The sequence below is a fragment of the Ictidomys tridecemlineatus genome, chromosome 6 (genome assembly GCF_052094955.1).
Source record: "Ictidomys tridecemlineatus isolate mIctTri1 chromosome 6, mIctTri1.hap1, whole genome shotgun sequence".
NCBI lineage: Eukaryota > Metazoa > Chordata > Mammalia > Rodentia > Sciuridae > Ictidomys > Ictidomys tridecemlineatus.
The window spans coordinates 144,729,809-144,748,377 of record NC_135482.1 but is presented as its reverse complement, the minus strand read 5'-3'; the positions used below and the strand labels follow the sequence as shown (position 1 = coordinate 144,748,377).

The following is an 18,569-nucleotide window of genomic DNA, read 5'->3' as shown; positions in this document are numbered from 1 at the left end:
ATATCAGGTTTTCTTCTTCTGAGTATTCTATTTTAGGGGGTTTATAGCACTTGGTTCACTACTATTGGGACAAATTTATGAAAATTAGGGCTTGGAGCTTTACTAACACTGTTGGTCGAATCTTGAGTCTTAACTTTCATTCAAGTCTGTCCCCCTTCCATTTTCTCAAGGCTGGTCAGGAAATGGGAGGTTGAGGTCTTGGGCTCCATATCCATTTTAGGCCTATCCCTAAAGGATCACAGATCTGCAGGTGTGCCTGTGTGCTAGCTCACCACACCTCAGGCTCTCTTGGCCTGTATGGCAGGCTCCATGTAGTTTTAGGACCTCCTTGCCAGTGTGTGCTCTGACCTACCCAGGCTGCCACTGCACTGAACCATATTCCACTGTTGGGCTACCACTTCTGAACAGGTACCAGTAGGCCAGATGCAGGGCTTGGCAACTGGAGAGCCATGTGAATATCACATTGTGTGTGTTTGTTGTTGTTGTTGTTGTTGTTGTTTGATTCCCAGATGATTAGTCATTCTGAATTTTTTTTTCATATATTGTTGGGCTACTTGCTTTGTTTACTTATTTATAAATATCTGTCCAGGTTCTTTGGTTAGTGCTTTTATTTGCATTTTTTTCATTTCTCATTCCTCTGGCTATCGATCAATCTGTTAATTGCTCTCCTTGGATCTGCAGAATTTTATTTTATTTCTTATAATCCTTTTTTTGCTTTTTTAAAATTTTCTTGCCTGTGCTTCTGGAATTATACCCAATAAGTCATTTTCCATAACAGTATAAAGCTTTTTGCACTGTTATCTTTTAGTAATTTTAGTTTCAGGCCCTATATTTGTTTTTAAACAATTTTAGATTGATTCTTATATATGATATGCTAGTATAACTTTATTCTTTTGCATATGGATATTAGTTTTTTTAAATATGATTTTTTTTGAAAAGTTAAAAATTCCTTAATTTTTTATTCCTGGTACCACTACCACAATTTACCGGGCAATATACCTGTTGTAATGAAAAGAAAAAGAAAAAGAAAAAGCTACAACAGATAAAAGACCTCAAGAATGTACATCTGATTGACACTACATTGCATTAATCAATAGCTGCACTTTTTGCAAACTGTGGCTATGACAGTCCTGAACAAGAAGGGTTTTCTGTTTAAGCTGCAGTAACTTTTCTGACTATGGATCATCGTTCCTTCTGTGGCAGATTTTTACAGTTCCTCTAATGCATTTGGGATGACTGTATCAAAGTAACCTGCAGCTTTCCTGACAACTTCTCGCTCTCTCTCCTGCTAAGAACTTAGCCTTTTTCTGCTATTTTTAAAACCTTCTGCTACCATATCTACCACTTCCACCACCAGATCCATAACCACCACCATACGGACTGCCAGAGCTTCTTCCACCAAAACTGCCCCCCTTCATGGGTCCATAATTTGATTGCTGTTGTCCACTGTAATTTCCAAAATCCTTATAGTTCCCACCACCACCATAGTTACCACCACCAAAATTTCCTCCTTCATTGTAACCATCATATCCTCCTCCACCACCATATCCATCACCTTGGTTTCCATATCCTAGTCCACCTCCACCTCTACTACTCCTCTACTACTATAACCAGGACCACCACCAGAGTTGCCACCATCACCTCCAAATCCATTATATCCACTACCACCTCTTCCGTAATTACCTCTGCTGCCACAACCTCCACCACCATAGCCTCCTTTTCCACCAAAGTTTCCACCACGGCCAAAGTTACCTCCACCACCTCCAAAGTTTTCTCCACGACCCATAAAGTTGCCAGATCCACCTCCACGACCTCTTTGTGATCCAGCAGACTGCATCTCTTGTTCATAAAGGGCCTTTTCCACTTCACAATTATGCACATTAATAGTGTGGTATTTTTGAAAAACAATTTTGTCAACTGTGTCATGATCATCAAAAGTTGCACAAGCAATTCCTCTCTTTTTCCCACTCTGCCTGTCTTCCATAACTTCTATGGTTTCAATCTTGCCATACTTTTCAAAGTAATCTCTCAAATTATATTCTTCTGTATCTTCTTTAATACCACCAAAAGATTTTTCTACACTGTTAGACACTTTTCAGAATCCTCTCTAGAAACAGCTCTATTTGGTTCCACTACACGCCCATCAACCTTGTGTGGCAAAGCACATATTGCTCCATCCACCTCTTCAACACAAGAGTAAGTCACAAAACCAAAGTCCCTGGAACATTTTGTTTGGGGGTCTCTCATTACCACACAATCTGTGAGTGTGCCACATTTCTCAAAATGTTCTCTTAAACTATCATCTGTAGTTTCAAAACTCAGACCACCAATAAACAGCTTCCTCAATTGCTCTGGTTCCTTTGGATCATGGCCCTCGAGGCCATCTGTGGCATTTCTACCGGGCCACCTCCTGACTGCTCCTCCAAACCCGCGCTCCTTCCCAGTGGAGCAGAGAGGCAGTGGCCATTGCAGGCCAATGCCTAAATATGATTATTTAAAAAGAGATTTTTTTTCTGTCCAATTGCATGTCTCTGGCATCTTTTTCAGAGATTCATTGACTCCAAATTCATTCTGGGTTCCTTGTTCTGTTCCATTGAACTATATATCTGTGTTAATGCCAGTGTCATGCTGTTATGTGTGAATAGATAATATTGGTTTATCAATACAGGCAGAAGATTACATTAAAACAACAATTTTTTTCAATTATATGCAACAAATACTCTTAAATAGATTATATGTTAGGTTATAAAACAAGACTCAGCAAATTTAAGAAAATTGAAAACACTTAAAGTAATACTGCTGACCTGCATGGTAAGACAAATGAAGAAAAAAAAAATAACAAGAAGAAAATTGGAAAATATGAGTGGAAATTAAACAGCATATTCCTGAAAAACAATGAATCAAAGAAGAACTAAATAAAGAGAATTTGCAAAGCAGGTTTGCTAGTTACCAATCCCAAGAGAAGACTCTTATAGCATGGAAAAGCAAAGATTATCTCTATTTCAACTATCAGAAAAAAGGAGCACATATATTTATGCTTATTTCATTCAGGGTTACAGTTTATGCCCAGCATGTACTACTTTCCCATTTATCTGAATCCAGTAAGACAGAGTATGCTCGCATCAAGTTATACAAATTGTGTTTATTACATACTGACTGATTCTATTACAAAGACTGAGTCAAAATTTGTTACAATGGTAAAAGAAGGGACAGAAATATCAGATCAATATAAGTTGTTCATCCAAGTCTCAAGAAAATCACTAAAAGTATTGAGAGGCTTGATACTCATGTTCTACTTTGCAATACAGAAGTAAGATTCTGAGAGATATCCATCCCTGGGGTATATATTTCAAGGTCATGTGACACACTGGGAAAATATTTGAAGGGCTTCCTGCTCACAGTGGAGTCAAAAGTTTGGACAGCTCTAGACTGTTTTCTTTCTAACTTAAGATGATAGATGCCTTAGAAGTTACAAATCATGGTCTGGGTCTTTTCACTCAGTTTTATCATATGATATTGGCTTTCAATACTTTGTTATTCTTGATAACTATGCACCATAAAGTGGAAAGAACTAGCCAATCCATGGACACCCAGAGAATTATACTGAAGAAATGAGAAAATATCTTTTGACAAATTAAAATTGAAACACACCATATAAAAACTTATGTGATACACTAAAACAGTTCTAAAAGGAAAGTATACAGCAGTAAATACTTAAATTAAGACTAAAGAAAGATATCAAGTAAATAACTTATGTTATACCTCAAAGAACCAGAAAAAGAAGAACAATTTAAGATGAAAAACAAAAGATGGAGAAATAATAATAAATATTGTTGCAAAAAAATAAATAAATTAAAGATCAATGACACTGAATTGTTTTTTAAATAAAATAAATGAAATTCACAAACTTTAACCTACTCTAAGAAGAAAGAAGTATCAAATAAATAACCTTTAAAATGAAAGAGGAGACAAACATTATTTCACCTGACACCACAGGAACCAAATGGATCAATGCAAAGAAATTGAATACCCTAGAAGAAATGTGCAAGTATCTAGAAACTTAAAAGATACTCAAACTAAATAATGAATAGAAAATCTAAACAGACCTACCATGAAATTGATGATGATGATAATGATGATGATGGTGATAATAATAATAATAATAATAATAAGAAGAAGAAGAAGAAGAAGAAGAAGAAGAAGAAGGAGGAGAACAGCAAAAACAATAAAAACAACTTCTAGTGAAAAAGAAGATGGGACATGATGTGATGGCATGAGTATTGAATGCTATCAAATATTTGAAGTATGACACCAATGGTGATCATACTCTCCAAAAAGCTCAAAGGGCTGGATCACTTGTAAACCTTTTTTAGGAAGCAAACATTCCATTGATATCAAAGTCAGATGATGTTTTATAAGAAAATCACTGCCCAACATCCTTAATGAGCATAGATTCAAAAGTCCTTAACAAAACACTGGCAGAAAATTTCAATACCACATTAAAAGTATCCTATACCACGATCCAGGATGATTCAGCATAAACAATTGTTTTAATTAGCTTTTCCATCACTGTGACCAAAAGATCTGACAAGAATATAAAAGCTAAGGAAATTTGATTTATGCTTGTGGTTTGCAAGGTCTCAGGTCATAGTCAGCTGATTCCATAGCTCTGGATTCTAGGTGAAGGGCAGAAAGGCATAGTGATAGAAAGAAGCTTAAAACATTAAAATAAGAAAAAAGAGAGAACTCTGCTCACTGGGGAAAAAATAAATCCCAAAGTCAGCCATGTTCTATTTACCTACAGTTATCACCAGTGAATCCATGAGTGGAGTAAGCCTGCTGCTTAGTTTATAGCATGATCTAATAATTTCACTTCTGAATATTCTTGCATTGTATCACAAATAAGTTTTAGGGGGATACCTCATAATAAAACCACAACATTCTGCCCTTGTCCCCCAAAAGATCATGCTCATCTTACAATGCAAAATTCATCTAGACTAAGAGTCCCCACAGTTTGAACAATTCTAAGCACTGCCCCAAATCTAGTTCACATTCAAAGTCTCTGAGACTCAAAACAAACTCTTCATTGTTTTCCCCTATACAGGTCAAAAACAAGTTACATATATCCAATATATGAAGTCACAGAGTAAATATTTTCATTCCAAAAGTGAGAAATAGGGTCATAGATAGAAGAGATGAAAGAAGAACAAAATACAAATGGGGAAACAAGTCTTGTAGCTCCACAGCCAGCATCTGGGGCACAGGGCATCCTAATGATCTCCCCAAAAGGCTTCTGTAGTTATATCCATATGGCTTTGCTGGTTACCACCCACATGGCCTATTTTTTGAAATTGTCTTTGCTCAATTCTTGTAGCATTCATTGTCAGATGACCCATGTTACTGGCATCTCTTAATAATGGGGTTTATCCACTTGCAGTTTTGGTTTTCTTCTCACATCTCCACAGATTGTCCACTTAGGGGCTACCTGCAGTAATGTTGACCATGCTATTCTTTAGCTGTCCCACCCGATAGTTTCTTTGAAACTTGTGGTAAATACTTCTATGATCCAAACACCGGAACACTGAATTCCTGCAGAATCAGCACCATGTGGTTGACACCAAGTTCTGCTACTATGTCAAATAGTAGCCAAGCTTTCTGATACTATGGTTGCAGCAGCTTCTGACTGCCTGGACTGCTGAACCCGATGAAAAACTTCCTAGACTCCCCCACTCCCTTGTAAAAACAGTTCCTCCAGAGTTTCAAAGGAATTTTTGCTTTTAAACCATTTAGTCTAAGATAGGTGTGATCTTTCCAATCCCAGGATGCCCTCAAGATATCTTTCTTATTGTTTTAGGACACAGTACTTTGCATTTCTTAAGTAGCTATAATCTCTTTGACAATCATAACTTCTTTAGATTTAATTTTACTCTCAGTTTTAAGGCCAAACTGCAGGTTTTTCAGATCTTTATGCTCTGCTTTTTGCTCCTGATTATCATGATAAACTTGATAGCAACTTAAGTTGCTAGCAATAACCATGCCACCCCCAAGAATATGATGCCCTAAAATTTCCACTGCCTGATTAATTTATCACCTTGAAATTAATTATCAGAGAAAGTCTCAGAACATGACAAAATATAGCCAATTTCATTGCCAGAGCATAACATGAATGGCCTCTATTGCTATTTTCAAAAGAGTACCATTCTTCCTCTGAAAATTTATGTGCTCTGTCTTTACTCTCTGCAAACCAGTTTAGTCTTCTGAATCACATGGCCATTTTGGTCTTCATAAAGATCCTATTTCTAGGTACTTATTTCTATTTTAGTCCATTGGTTGGGGGGGTTATTTTTGTTATTGTTGTTGCTGTGGCCAAAATACTTGACAAGAATAACCTAAAAGAAGAAAAATTGATTTCAATTCATGGTTACAAAAGTCTCAGTTCCTAGACAAGTGATGCCACAGCATAGCTCTGGTTCTAAGGTGAGGCAGAACGCCATGAGAGAAGTTTGTGGCAGAGAAAAGCAGCTCATGACATAGTAACAAGGAAGCAGAGAGATAACTCTGCTCATCAGGGAAAAAATAGAAATGTAAAATGATGCCCCCAGTAACCTAGTTTCAGTGGCCACACACTATCTGCTTACAATCATCACCCAGTTAATTTAGTATAAATTATGAAGCAAATGAACAGACATTCAGCCAGCCACTGATGCACACAAGCTGGAGAGCCTAAGAAGACCTGGACTGATATCCCATCACTGTCATTGTTTGCCTGATCCTCTACATGGTCCTCACTGCTCTCAAACTCTACAGCCACATCTTGACCCTGGTGAGAGCCACAACTTCTCCCTATGAGATCCCCTCCTCAAATGACCAACCATCAACTCCACCCCAGGAGAAGCCTACATTGGTTCCAGATCTGATCATCACAGTCTTAGTGTGTGTGCATCTCCTGAACTTAAACCCCAAAGCTTGAGACTTTTGATCTGACACTTGAACTTAGTATGCAGAGGGAATGTCTGTTATGAGCCTATCATGATTAAGTGTGTTTGCAGTGCTTAGAATTAATTAATCTAGAATTGTTTGCTGTGAATTAATTTATCTAGAATGGTTTGCTGTGAATTGATTATGTCTATTTCAGTGCCTAACATTAATAATTGTCGTTTTCTTGATTAAGAACCTATAGAGTTAAGTTGTATTGAGTGATTTGAGTGACTAAAGCATTGTAAAGTGCAGAAATTCATGGACATTTTTTATTTCTCCCCCTGAACAGTGTAAGTCACACCTTTTGCCCATAGCGACAGGTTGGGAGATTGGGTGACTTACGTAGTTCTATTATGTTTTATTTTGTTTTTGTCTACAATTCTGCATTAATTTTCTCAATTATGGTTTAACCAAATAGAACATTTGATTGAATTACAATGATGATGAGAAATTTTAATCCAAGTTATAGGGTCAGATATTGACATACTTTAATAGAAATTTAGCTTAATTTTAAACATATATGTGAATATTTATGGAATCAAATTCATCATTCTCTCCCATTTCAACAGCTGACATCCTTTACGGGTTTAGAGGCATAGCTCAACACACATTTTATGACTATGGAGAAGAATTTCACACAAACTAATAGAAAAATAACTTATCCCAAGATGACATATAACAGTTTCTATTGTCCAAAAAATCCACATTTTAGTTATACAAATCTTTGTTTTTATGATTTCTAATGGGTCCTTTTGGGAAGGAAGTCACTTCCATTTCTCCATTTTTAGTAATTATTCATAGACACTTTGGGTTGGCAGTGTCCCTTTTCTATCTACTCTACTATAGGTAAGTCTCAGATGAAAACAAATTCTGTAGTCCACCCACTAAGGAACTCAAGTATAAAAATCAGTATGGGCCCAACTATAGGAAAATAATTGGCTTTGGCTGCCTGCCTGACCTTTCTACAGAATGTATCAGACTTAAATAGGGCTCCACCATTTTGGGGCTTATTACAAGTGAATTGGAGTTTTTCTCATCTCCTGAGAATTATCCAGCTTTAGTTAAAACAAATGTACTCTGCTATTTTATTTTTTAATTTGTAGACTTTGATCAGTAGTGATATGCTAGCTGCCTCATTATTAGAAAATAATGCAATGTTGTTTCCACTAGCAAACACCATTTGTCAATTACATTTGTTATTGTTTCTCATGGAAAATAACTTCTGGTTACTGTGGATTGATGTAAAAACCACACACCATGTCCAAGTGGCTTGGGAAATAAAACATATCAGTACACTATATTCAATGGCTGTTTAAAAATAAAAAATAGCTCAAATTATTCTGCAATGTCATGATAAATGGGTATGGTTTCAGAAAACATAATGTATTACTTTGTATAATTCATATAGATATAATAAATTAAGGATTATAATTTTTTTAAATATGCTCTTCTAGTAGTAGTTTACATTTAATTACTCTACAAAGACAAATCATTGATGAAAAATCTGCTTTTTTATGGTTTAAGACCTATACAATTTAGAGCTCTAGAAGTAATTGAAATTATCTCTTTTAGTCACAAATACAAAATTTGAACTTTTTTTTTACATTGAGAATTATCAAGGATATGTCTTGAAATATCATTATAGAGAATGATTGAAAAAATACATAAAGTATAATTAGTTAATAAAAATATAAAATGATAGCAGATAAACTATTATCACTTTCCTGAATATGTCTCTGTCAGTAGTGTCATAGCTTTCTTTGATATTAGCATATACTTCTTTCTTAAATTAGAAGCAAACAGAACATACAGCTTAAAGTTTTAGAGTTTGGATCATATTAGCTTCTTATTGAATCCTAATAATATTTTTATAATTAACACTGTTTTTTAACTTCCTGATATTTAAGATAGGTTTTTTGACAATTTTTAAAAACTATGAAAATAGTATTTTTAAGAACAGACCTATGATTAATTGTTGACAATTGGGATGTTAAATTAAGTCTGTAGAACACTTTTCTTTAAAAATAAACTTTGTTACTTTTATAGGTGGGATTGAAACTTAATAATCTTTAAAAATAAATAAAAACAATTTAAATATACACGCATATTTAAGGACTGTTTTTTTCTTGCAAACTGGAATTAAACTCACTTAAGAACTAAATATACAAAACATGGCGGCCAGAAGGGAGTGAGCCGCACCATGCACCTCGCCACTGCACCCACAGATCTCCTCTTGTGGGAATACAGCATCTCAGACAGTGTTAGAAGACCCCTATCCAGCTGCTCTCCTTAGACATCACCAGCACTGTACCCCATGTAGGGCTCCAGGCCTCAGTGTTCGAGTAGGATGCCCAGGATTGGAGCAGGACCCAAAGCCTGAAGTTCTAGCCCATGCAAGATGCAGCAAGCACCTTAGCAGAATCACCTATCAACACATCTGCATGCAAGATGCAGCAAGCACCTTAGCAGAATCATCTATCAACACATCTGCAAATCGTCAAGACTTCAATCCACTCCCAAGCAAGTCACTCAGTTGCTACCTACCCATAGCACAACACCATCTACCAGGCTCCCCGCACTTCACCAGACACCCCAGTACTAAAAGCAGACCACTGCCATCTTGACTTAACATTCTCTCCATTTAGCTGGGGACAGTTCCCAGATGGCAGCTCCAGTGGCCAGGTACTAGGTTTCCAACCTTTCCCCCTCCACAGTGGCAGTAACCCAACATGGTAGCTGCCCAACAGAGGTGTGCACTGCAACCTGGGAGCTGTCCATGGGAGCCAGGGTTTGAGAGTTTCCTCAATTGGGAAATGCTAGGGGAGAGGGAGAGACTAGGAACTGGAAAATCTCCAGTTAGAGAGGGAGATAGTACCGGGGGCTCAAGTCATATGAGCAAGTGGTTCCAAAAAGAGACCCATGAGGTACAGTCTTTCTGCAAGGACTGTAGGTGCACTCCCCACACTCAGGTGCCCTGAGCCAGGACCAGTCTTCCCACCCTGGTTACCTCCACCATCTGAGGGCAGAGACACCAGCTTACAACAGAAGACTCTACCTATTGTATGAGAAGAGAAGCAGGAAAGATTCGGATGCTTAAACTAGACACAACCCTGGTTTCTTCCTTCAAGTTTTTTGTTTGTTGGTTTGTTTGTTTTTTCTCTTCTACCACTCCATCCTCCAGCTCTCACATCCCAAATATATGTGAAACCAAGAACTTTGCATAAAACAGGACTTTGAGAACAGAGTCATCTGAATAATATAATATAGAGGTGTTGTATATGCTTTTTTTTTCTTTTCGTTTTTATTATTTCATTTTCCTTTCCCCCTCCATATTTTACAGTTTTAACATCTGTATTTTTCTAAATACATATGTGTGTTTGTTTTATGTACTCTACTGTCATTCCACATACTGGCCTACCCTAACTTATTTCCTGTCTATTCTCTTGCTACTAACCCTCTTCACTAGACTTCTCCTTCATATTACCCAAGAAATATTAACTCTATATCGTCACATCCTATGTCCTCAGCATGTTATCCTAAGCCCCACTCCCAGTTTATTGTCCACTGTCAGAAACTGTAAACCTTTTTACAAAACTATTGATTATATTTTAGATAATAATTGCATCCAGTATTTCTGTACATGGAGACTAAACTGTAAATGTCTTAATAACAACAAATTGTTCATAGGTGGTATATTGTTGATATTGGGATCTGTGAACATTGTCCTTCCCCACAAAGAAGAGGTCTTGGAACCCTTTATGAGCACTACAAACCTATAGGGTAAAAACAAAAACAATTTAGACCCACAGAGCTAGAAAAGAAGACACAAGAGCAACATGAAAAGACAAGGAAAGAAAGTGCCCCAAACAAATGAAAACTCCACATCATTAGAATCATTGGAAGTCACAGCAGAAGATATGATAGAGAAGGAATTTATAATGCACATGGTTAAAATGTTCTGTGAATTCAAGGTAAATATAAGAGAGCAAATACAGGCAGTGAAAGATCACTTTGACAAGGAGCTACATAAACAAATCCAGGAAGCAAAAGATCACCTCAAAGGGAGATAGAGTTTCTAAAAAAAAAAAAAAAAAAAAAAAAAATCCTTGAAATGAAAGAAATAATAAACCAAATTAAAAGTTCACCAACAGAGTAGAGCACTTAGTAGATAGGATATCAGAAAATAAAGACAAAATATATAATCTTGAAGAGAATATAAACCACAGTTATAATGGTAAGAAACTATAAGCAGAACATTCAAGAAATATGGGATAGCATAAAAAGACCAAATTTAACTGTTATTGAGATAGAGGAAGGCATAGAGTTCCAAACCAAAGAATGAACAATCTATTCAGTGAAATAATATCAGAAAATTTTCCAAACACTAATGATGAATTGGAAATCCAAATTCAAGAAGCCTATAGGACGCCGAATGTACAAAATCAAAACAGATCCACAACAAGACACAATATAATGAAAATTCCCAAAATACAGAATAAGGAGAGAATTTTAAAAGCCACAGAAGAAAGAAATTAGATTACATGTATTACATAAATTCAATTAGGATAATGAAAATTTTTCAACACAGACCCTGAAAGCTAGAAGATCCTAGAACAACATATATCAAACTCTGAAAGAAAATGAGTGCCAATCAAGAATCTTGTATCCAGCAAAATTAAGCTTTAGAATTGAAGATGAAATAAAAACATTCCATGATTAAAAAAAAATAAAAAATTTATAGCTAGAAAACCAGCACTACAAAACATCCTTGATAAAATATTCCATAAAGAGGAAACAAAAAACAACAATAAAAATCAGCAGAGGGACATAGTACTCTAAAAGAAAAACTAATCAAAGAAGAAAATCAAGTTAAATGAGAAAAATAAAAAATATGGCAGGGAATACAAACCATGTCTCAATAATAACTCTGAATGTTAATGGATTTTTTTAAAAGGTCCCAAAATATCCTGCCTACAGTAGACTCATCTGATAGGAAAAGACATAATACACAGATTGAAGGTGAAAGGTTGGAAAAATCATACCATTCACTTGGACTATGAAAACAAGCAGGGGTTTTCATTCCTCATATCAAATAAAGTAGACTTCAAGCCAAAGTTAATCGAACGGGATGCTGCCCAGAGGAACCATACACCAATAAGACATAAAAATCATATATGTCCCAAACAATGGTGCAGCTATGTTCATCAGACAAATTCTTTTCAAGTTCAAGAGTTCAAATTGAACATAGCGCAATAAACTTGGGTGACTTCAACAAACTTTTCTCACCACTGGATAAATTTTCAAAATAAAAATTGAAAAAAGAATCTATAGAACTCAATAATACAATTGATAACTTAGACTTAACTGATGGAAATGGAATATTTCAACCTGCATTAAGCTGATACATTTTCTTCTCAGCAGTATATGGATCCTTCTCTAAAATAGACTACATACTATGCCACAAAGCAACTATTGGCAAATACAAAAAAGTAGAGATACAACCATGTATTTTTTCAGATCATAATGGAATGAAATTAAAATCCATCACAAAATAAATAAAATTAAAATTACTCTAACATCTGGAGACTAAACAATATGCTACTTAAAAAACAATGGGTTGCAGAAGGCATCAAAGAGGAGATTGAAAAATTCTTAGAGGTAAATGAGAACATAGAGAAAACTATTGAAATCTCGGGGACAGTATGAAAGCCTTACTAAGAGGAAAGTTTATTGCATGGAGTTAATTCCTTAGAAGAATAAAAAATCAACAAATAAATGATCTCACTTTACATCTCAAAGCACTAGAAAAAGAACAAATCAACAGCCAATGAAGTAGAAGTCTAGAATTAATTAAAATTAGAGCTGAAATCAATGAAATACAAACAAAAGAAAAAATTTTAAAAAATTTACAAAAAAGTTGGTTCTTTGAAAAAATAAATAAAATTGACAGACCCTTAGCTATGCTAATGAAGAAAAGGAGAGAGAGAACTCAAATTACCAGCATATGTGATGAACAAGGTAATATCACAACAGACAATACAGAAATACAGAGGATAATTTGAAATTATTTTGAAAACTTATGCTCTAATAAAATAGATATTGAAGATACTGAAGACATCAATGAATTTCTTAAGTTATACAACTTGCCCAGATTGAATAAGGAAGACATACACAATTTAACAGACCAATATCAAGTGATGAAAAAGAAAATGCCATCAGAAGCCTACCAACCAAGAAAAGGCCAGGACCAGATGGATACTCAGCCGAGTTCTACAAGACATTTAAAGAAGAACTAATACCAATACTCTTCAATTTATTTCAGGAAATAGAAAAAGAGGCACCATTTCCAAACCCATTCTATGAGGCCAATATCACCCTGATTCCAAAACCAGACAAAGACACACCAAAAAAAACAAAAAAGAAAAAGAAAAAGAAAACTTTAGATCAATATCTCTAATGAACACAGATGCAAAACTTCTCAATAAAATTCTGGCAAATCGAATAAAAAAAAAATATCAAAATGATCATGCACCATGATCAAGTGGGATTCATCCCAGGTATGCAAGTTTGGTTCAACATAAGGAAATCAATAAATGTAATTCATCACATCAATAGACTAAAAGATAATAATCATATGATTATCTCAATAGATGCAGAAAAAGCATTTGACAAAATACCGCACCCCTTTATATTCAAAACCCTAGAAAAACTAGGGATAACAAGAACATATCTCAACATCATAAAGGCTGTCTACACTAAGCCCCAGGCCAAAATAATTCTAAATGGAGAAAAACTGGAACAAGACAGGGATGCCCTCTTTCACCACTTCTATTTAACATAGCCCTTGAAACACTGGCCAGAGCAATTAGACAGACAAAAGAAATTAAAGGGATATGTATAGGAAACGAAGAACTTAAGTTAGCACTATTTCCTGACAATATGATTCTATACCTAGAAGACCCAAAAGCTCCACCATAAAACTTATAAAACTAGTAAATGAATTCAGCAAAGTAGCAGGATATAAAATTAACACCCATAAATCAAAGGCATTTCAGTATATCAGTGACAAATCCTCTGAGAAGGAAATGAGAAAAACTACCTCATTTACAATATCATCAAAAAAATAAATAAAATAAAATACTTGGGAATCAACTTAACGAAAGAGGTGAAAGATCGATACAATGAAAACTATAGAACCTTAAAGAAAAAAATCAAAGAAGACCTTAGAAGATGAGAAGATCTACCTTGCTCTTAGACAGGCAGAATTAATATTATCAAAATGACCATACTACCAAAACCACTGTACAGATTTAATGCAATTCCAATCAAAATCCCAATGACATTCCACATAGAAATAAAAAAAAGCAATCATGAAATTTATTTGGAAAAATAAGAGACCCAGAATAGCTAAAGAAATCCTTAGCATAAAGAGTGAAGCAGATGGCTTCACTATATCAGATCTTAAACTATACTACAGAGCAATATTAACAAAACCAGCATGGTATTGGCACCACAACAGACTGGTAGATGAATGCTACAGAATAGAGGACACAGAAACTATTCCACAAAATTACAATTATCTTATATTAGACAAAGGCGCCAAAAACATGCATTGGAGAAAAGATAGCCTCTTCAACCAATGGTGCTGGGAAAACTAGAAATCCATAAGCAAAAAAAAAATGAAATTAAACCCCTATTTCTCACCATGCACAAAACTCAACTCAAAATGGATTACAGACTTAGGAATACAACCAGAGACCCTGGGAATAATAGTAGAAGAAGTAGGTCCTAGTTTCCATCATGTGGGATTAGGCCCCAACTTTCTTAATAATATTCCTATATCACAAGAATTAAAACCAAGAATCAATAAATGGGATGGACTCAAACTAAAAGTTTCTTCTCAGCAAAAGAAACAATCTGTGAGGTGAGTAGAGAGCCTACATCTTGGAAGCAAGTTTTTACCCCTCACACATCAGATACAGCACTAATCTCTAGGGTATATAAAGAACTCAAAAAGCTAAACGCCAAAAAAAAAAAAAAAAAAACACAAATAATCCATTCAATAGATGGGCCAAAGACTGAGCAGACACTTCTCAGAAGAAGATATTCAATCAATCAACAAATATACAGAAAAAATGCTCATCATCTCTAGCAATTAGAGAAATGCAAATGAAAACTACTCTAAGATACCATCTCACTCCAGTCAGAATGGCAGCTGTTATGAAGACAAACAACAATAAGTGTTGACAAGAACGTGGGTATAAAGACACACTCATACATTGCTGGTGGGACTGCAAATTGGTGCAGCCAATATGGAAAGCACTAGGGAGATCCTTGAAAAACTTGGAATGGAACCCTCATTTGACCCAGCTATTCCTCTCCTTGGCTATACTCAAAGGACTTAAAAACAGCTTACTATAGGGACACAGCCATATCAATGTTTATAGCAGAACAATTCACAATAGCTAAACTATGGAACCAGCTTAGATGCCTTTCAGTAGATGAATGGATAAAGAAAATGTAATATATATATATATATATATATATATATATATATATATATATATATATATATATATGCATACATACATACATACACACACACACACACACACACACAATGGAATATTACTCAGCAACAAAAGAGAATAAAATCATGGCATTTGTAGGTAAATGGATGCAGTTGGAGAAGATAATGCTAAGTGAAGTTAGTCAATCCCAAAATAACAAATGTCAAATGTTTTCTCTGATATAAGGTGACTGACTCATAGTTGGGTAGGGAGCAGGAGCATGGGAGGAACTGAGGAACTCTAGATAGGGCAGAGGGGTGAGAGGGGAAGGGAGGGGGCAAGGTGTTAGCAATGATGGAAGAATGTGATGGACATCATTATCCAAAGTACATGTAGGAAGACATGAATTTGTGTGAACATACTTCACATACAGAGACATAAAAATTGGTTCTGTATGTGTAATAAGGATTGTGATATAGTCTGCTGTCATGTATTTAAAAAATAAAACCAATAAAAAATTAATTAACTAATTAATTAAATAGAATACAATGATTCAGGAAGATGGCTGATGCCACTTTAAAGTAAAAAAAAGAACTAAATATGATTAGTTTGTTTTAAAATTAAAACCATTTTCAAAATAATTAGTATATTACCCATGTTAATATTATATGTAAATAGTTGATGAAATTTCTGAGGTGTAAGCAGATACCAAAACACCAGAAAATGTTCTCAATACATTGTTAGGAAAATAATTTCCAAATATATTAATAAATACAGGCTTTATCAGGTTTAAATGATAACACCATAAATAAACATTGCTTAAGCAATAGCTGAAGTAACAAAAGCATGGGGAAATAAAAGGTGAATAAAATTTTTAACATTGAATTGCCACCCTTTAGCTATTGTAGAGACGTTAGCAGAAATGTAAACATACCGTGAATGAGGCAGTTTATATCTATTTTTTAATCCTGATATAAAAGTGAATGATACTGTCTCCATTTTTGTTAAATATTGTTAAATATTACTTTAATATATAGATTTTCTGTTTCTCCTTTTACTATAATGCTGGGTGTTTTTCTTTTTCCAATGCTAATAAAATTCTCATATGTTCTTGTAGATAGATTTTGAAGAATTCTTAGCTACTTTAAATATTTTTTTCTCTTTTTCAATTACGTGATCTGTAGTGTTATCATAAACATTAGGAAAAAAGGAGAGCAGTAATAGCACTTTGGTGAAAATACTAATATATAGGTTTCAATGGGTTAAATCAAATGCAATGTGGCACTGTATTAATTATTTCATCAAATTATTAATTATACATCTAATTATGTAAATGTCTTGTATATGTGTAATGAATAACTCATAGGTTTTTCATTCTACAATCTTCTTCTTTATTAGGAAAAAAATTAACCCAGTAATCACTAAGTGCTGTGAATTATAAATCAATTTCTTCCATCACTTAATCATAACAACAATCTTTTAAGGGAGGATGTTTCATTCCCTATTTTACTCATGTAGAAACTGAAGTCCAGTGAAGGTCATCCTGGAGACAAAGGTCGCAGAACCTAGTAGGGGTGGAGTGTGAACTGAAATATAGGTTTCCTGGGCTTCTGATTTAGTTCTGTCTTTGTAATATCAAGCTACTTACATTTCCTCTCGCTTTTTCCTTCCTTACAACTATGCCACTTCATTTTTCTAATGCTCACATACACTGAAGAACAGATATTCTCTCAACTCATTTACTGTCATCCTTACATACTTATCTCCAATAAGTTTTGTCCAGATTATAAGACAGGTCAACATCTTTCCATTTATAAAATTCTAGAGACTTTTAATGCTTACCTCACACCTATTCATTTTTATATTTCAACTACCTCATGGAGATTCCAGTATCACTTATCTTCTCAGTACTGTCAAAAGCCTTCTACCTGCACATCCTGTATAAAAAATATAGTTCTTTTCTTACTCCATAACTCATCCATGACCTAATGTGCTGTACACCTCTGTAACAACATCTGATTTGCTTGACAATGGCGCAGTGATGCATACATTTGCACATGTATATATTTGTACATGTGTACATATATACTTTCTACATTTTTTTCAAGGGGAGACTATTTTAGTATCTTAAAAATTCAGCTGCTATGGAGAACTTTGGTGTAAAGAAAAATGCTATAAGGAAAGCATGTGAGATCAAAATATATAATCTATCACCATTAGAGTTTCTAGTTTAAAACAGAACTTGTTATTATGTGGAGACTTTTGGTATTTTGCAAATAAGAACACTCCTTCATGCTTGCTTGATTATATCTATTTCCTGCTCCAAGTTTCCAGCCTAATGAAAACTTGCAAAGTTTAATAATTTCTATATGAAAAAAAAATCTGTTATCTGGTGTTGACCAATCTGAAGCCTTCTTGAAATTCTATTTATTGAAAAGGAGCAGATATGACAGGTGTTTGAAATTATTCCTGCAACATAGAAAGGATAGCTTTTTTAATATGATAAAGAGGGCAATGTCACTCCAGACCATTGACACCAGGTCTGGGAAACTGTAACGCAATGAATCCAATCTCTTGCTACCAAATAAGATCTATGCAGGAAAATTAATAAGTAAATGCCTTCCTTTCATCATGATGGCATTTGGGAGTTTTAGAGCTCTGTAGCCCATTAGTCAGTTTAGTTAATGACTCTGCTTATCCTCTTAATCATGTGCAACACATTGACTGAGCTTCATTTAGTTCAAAGTGCCTTTCAGAAGCTTGAATTGAATCTTAGTTGTGGAGAATGTTATCTTTTCAGATTATAAAACATATTTAGTTTACACCTCTTATGTTTTGATGTATTTTCAGAAATTTGGAAATGATTCTGCATAAAGAAAATGAAAATCAAGATAAGGCTCAAAGAAGTCATAGTTTCAATGCTTCAGTGTTTTTACTTCTATGACTGATTTAATACTGAAGCACAAACTGAACTCACAACAATTTCAAATAATAAAGAAAGCAATTTTAATAGAACCTCTTCACAATGTTATATTGTAATTTATTTAGGAAAATACTTTAAACATCATTAAAATAGAGTGC

At 34.7% G+C, this 18,569-nt stretch overlaps 1 pseudogene; it reads right to left on the bottom strand.

The window, feature by feature from the left end:
• Positions 1-1,303: 1,303 nt before the first annotated feature.
• Positions 1,304-6,036, bottom strand: LOC144365111 (heterogeneous nuclear ribonucleoprotein A3 pseudogene; annotated as a pseudogene).
• Between the last annotated feature and the right edge of the window lie 12,533 nt (positions 6,037-18,569).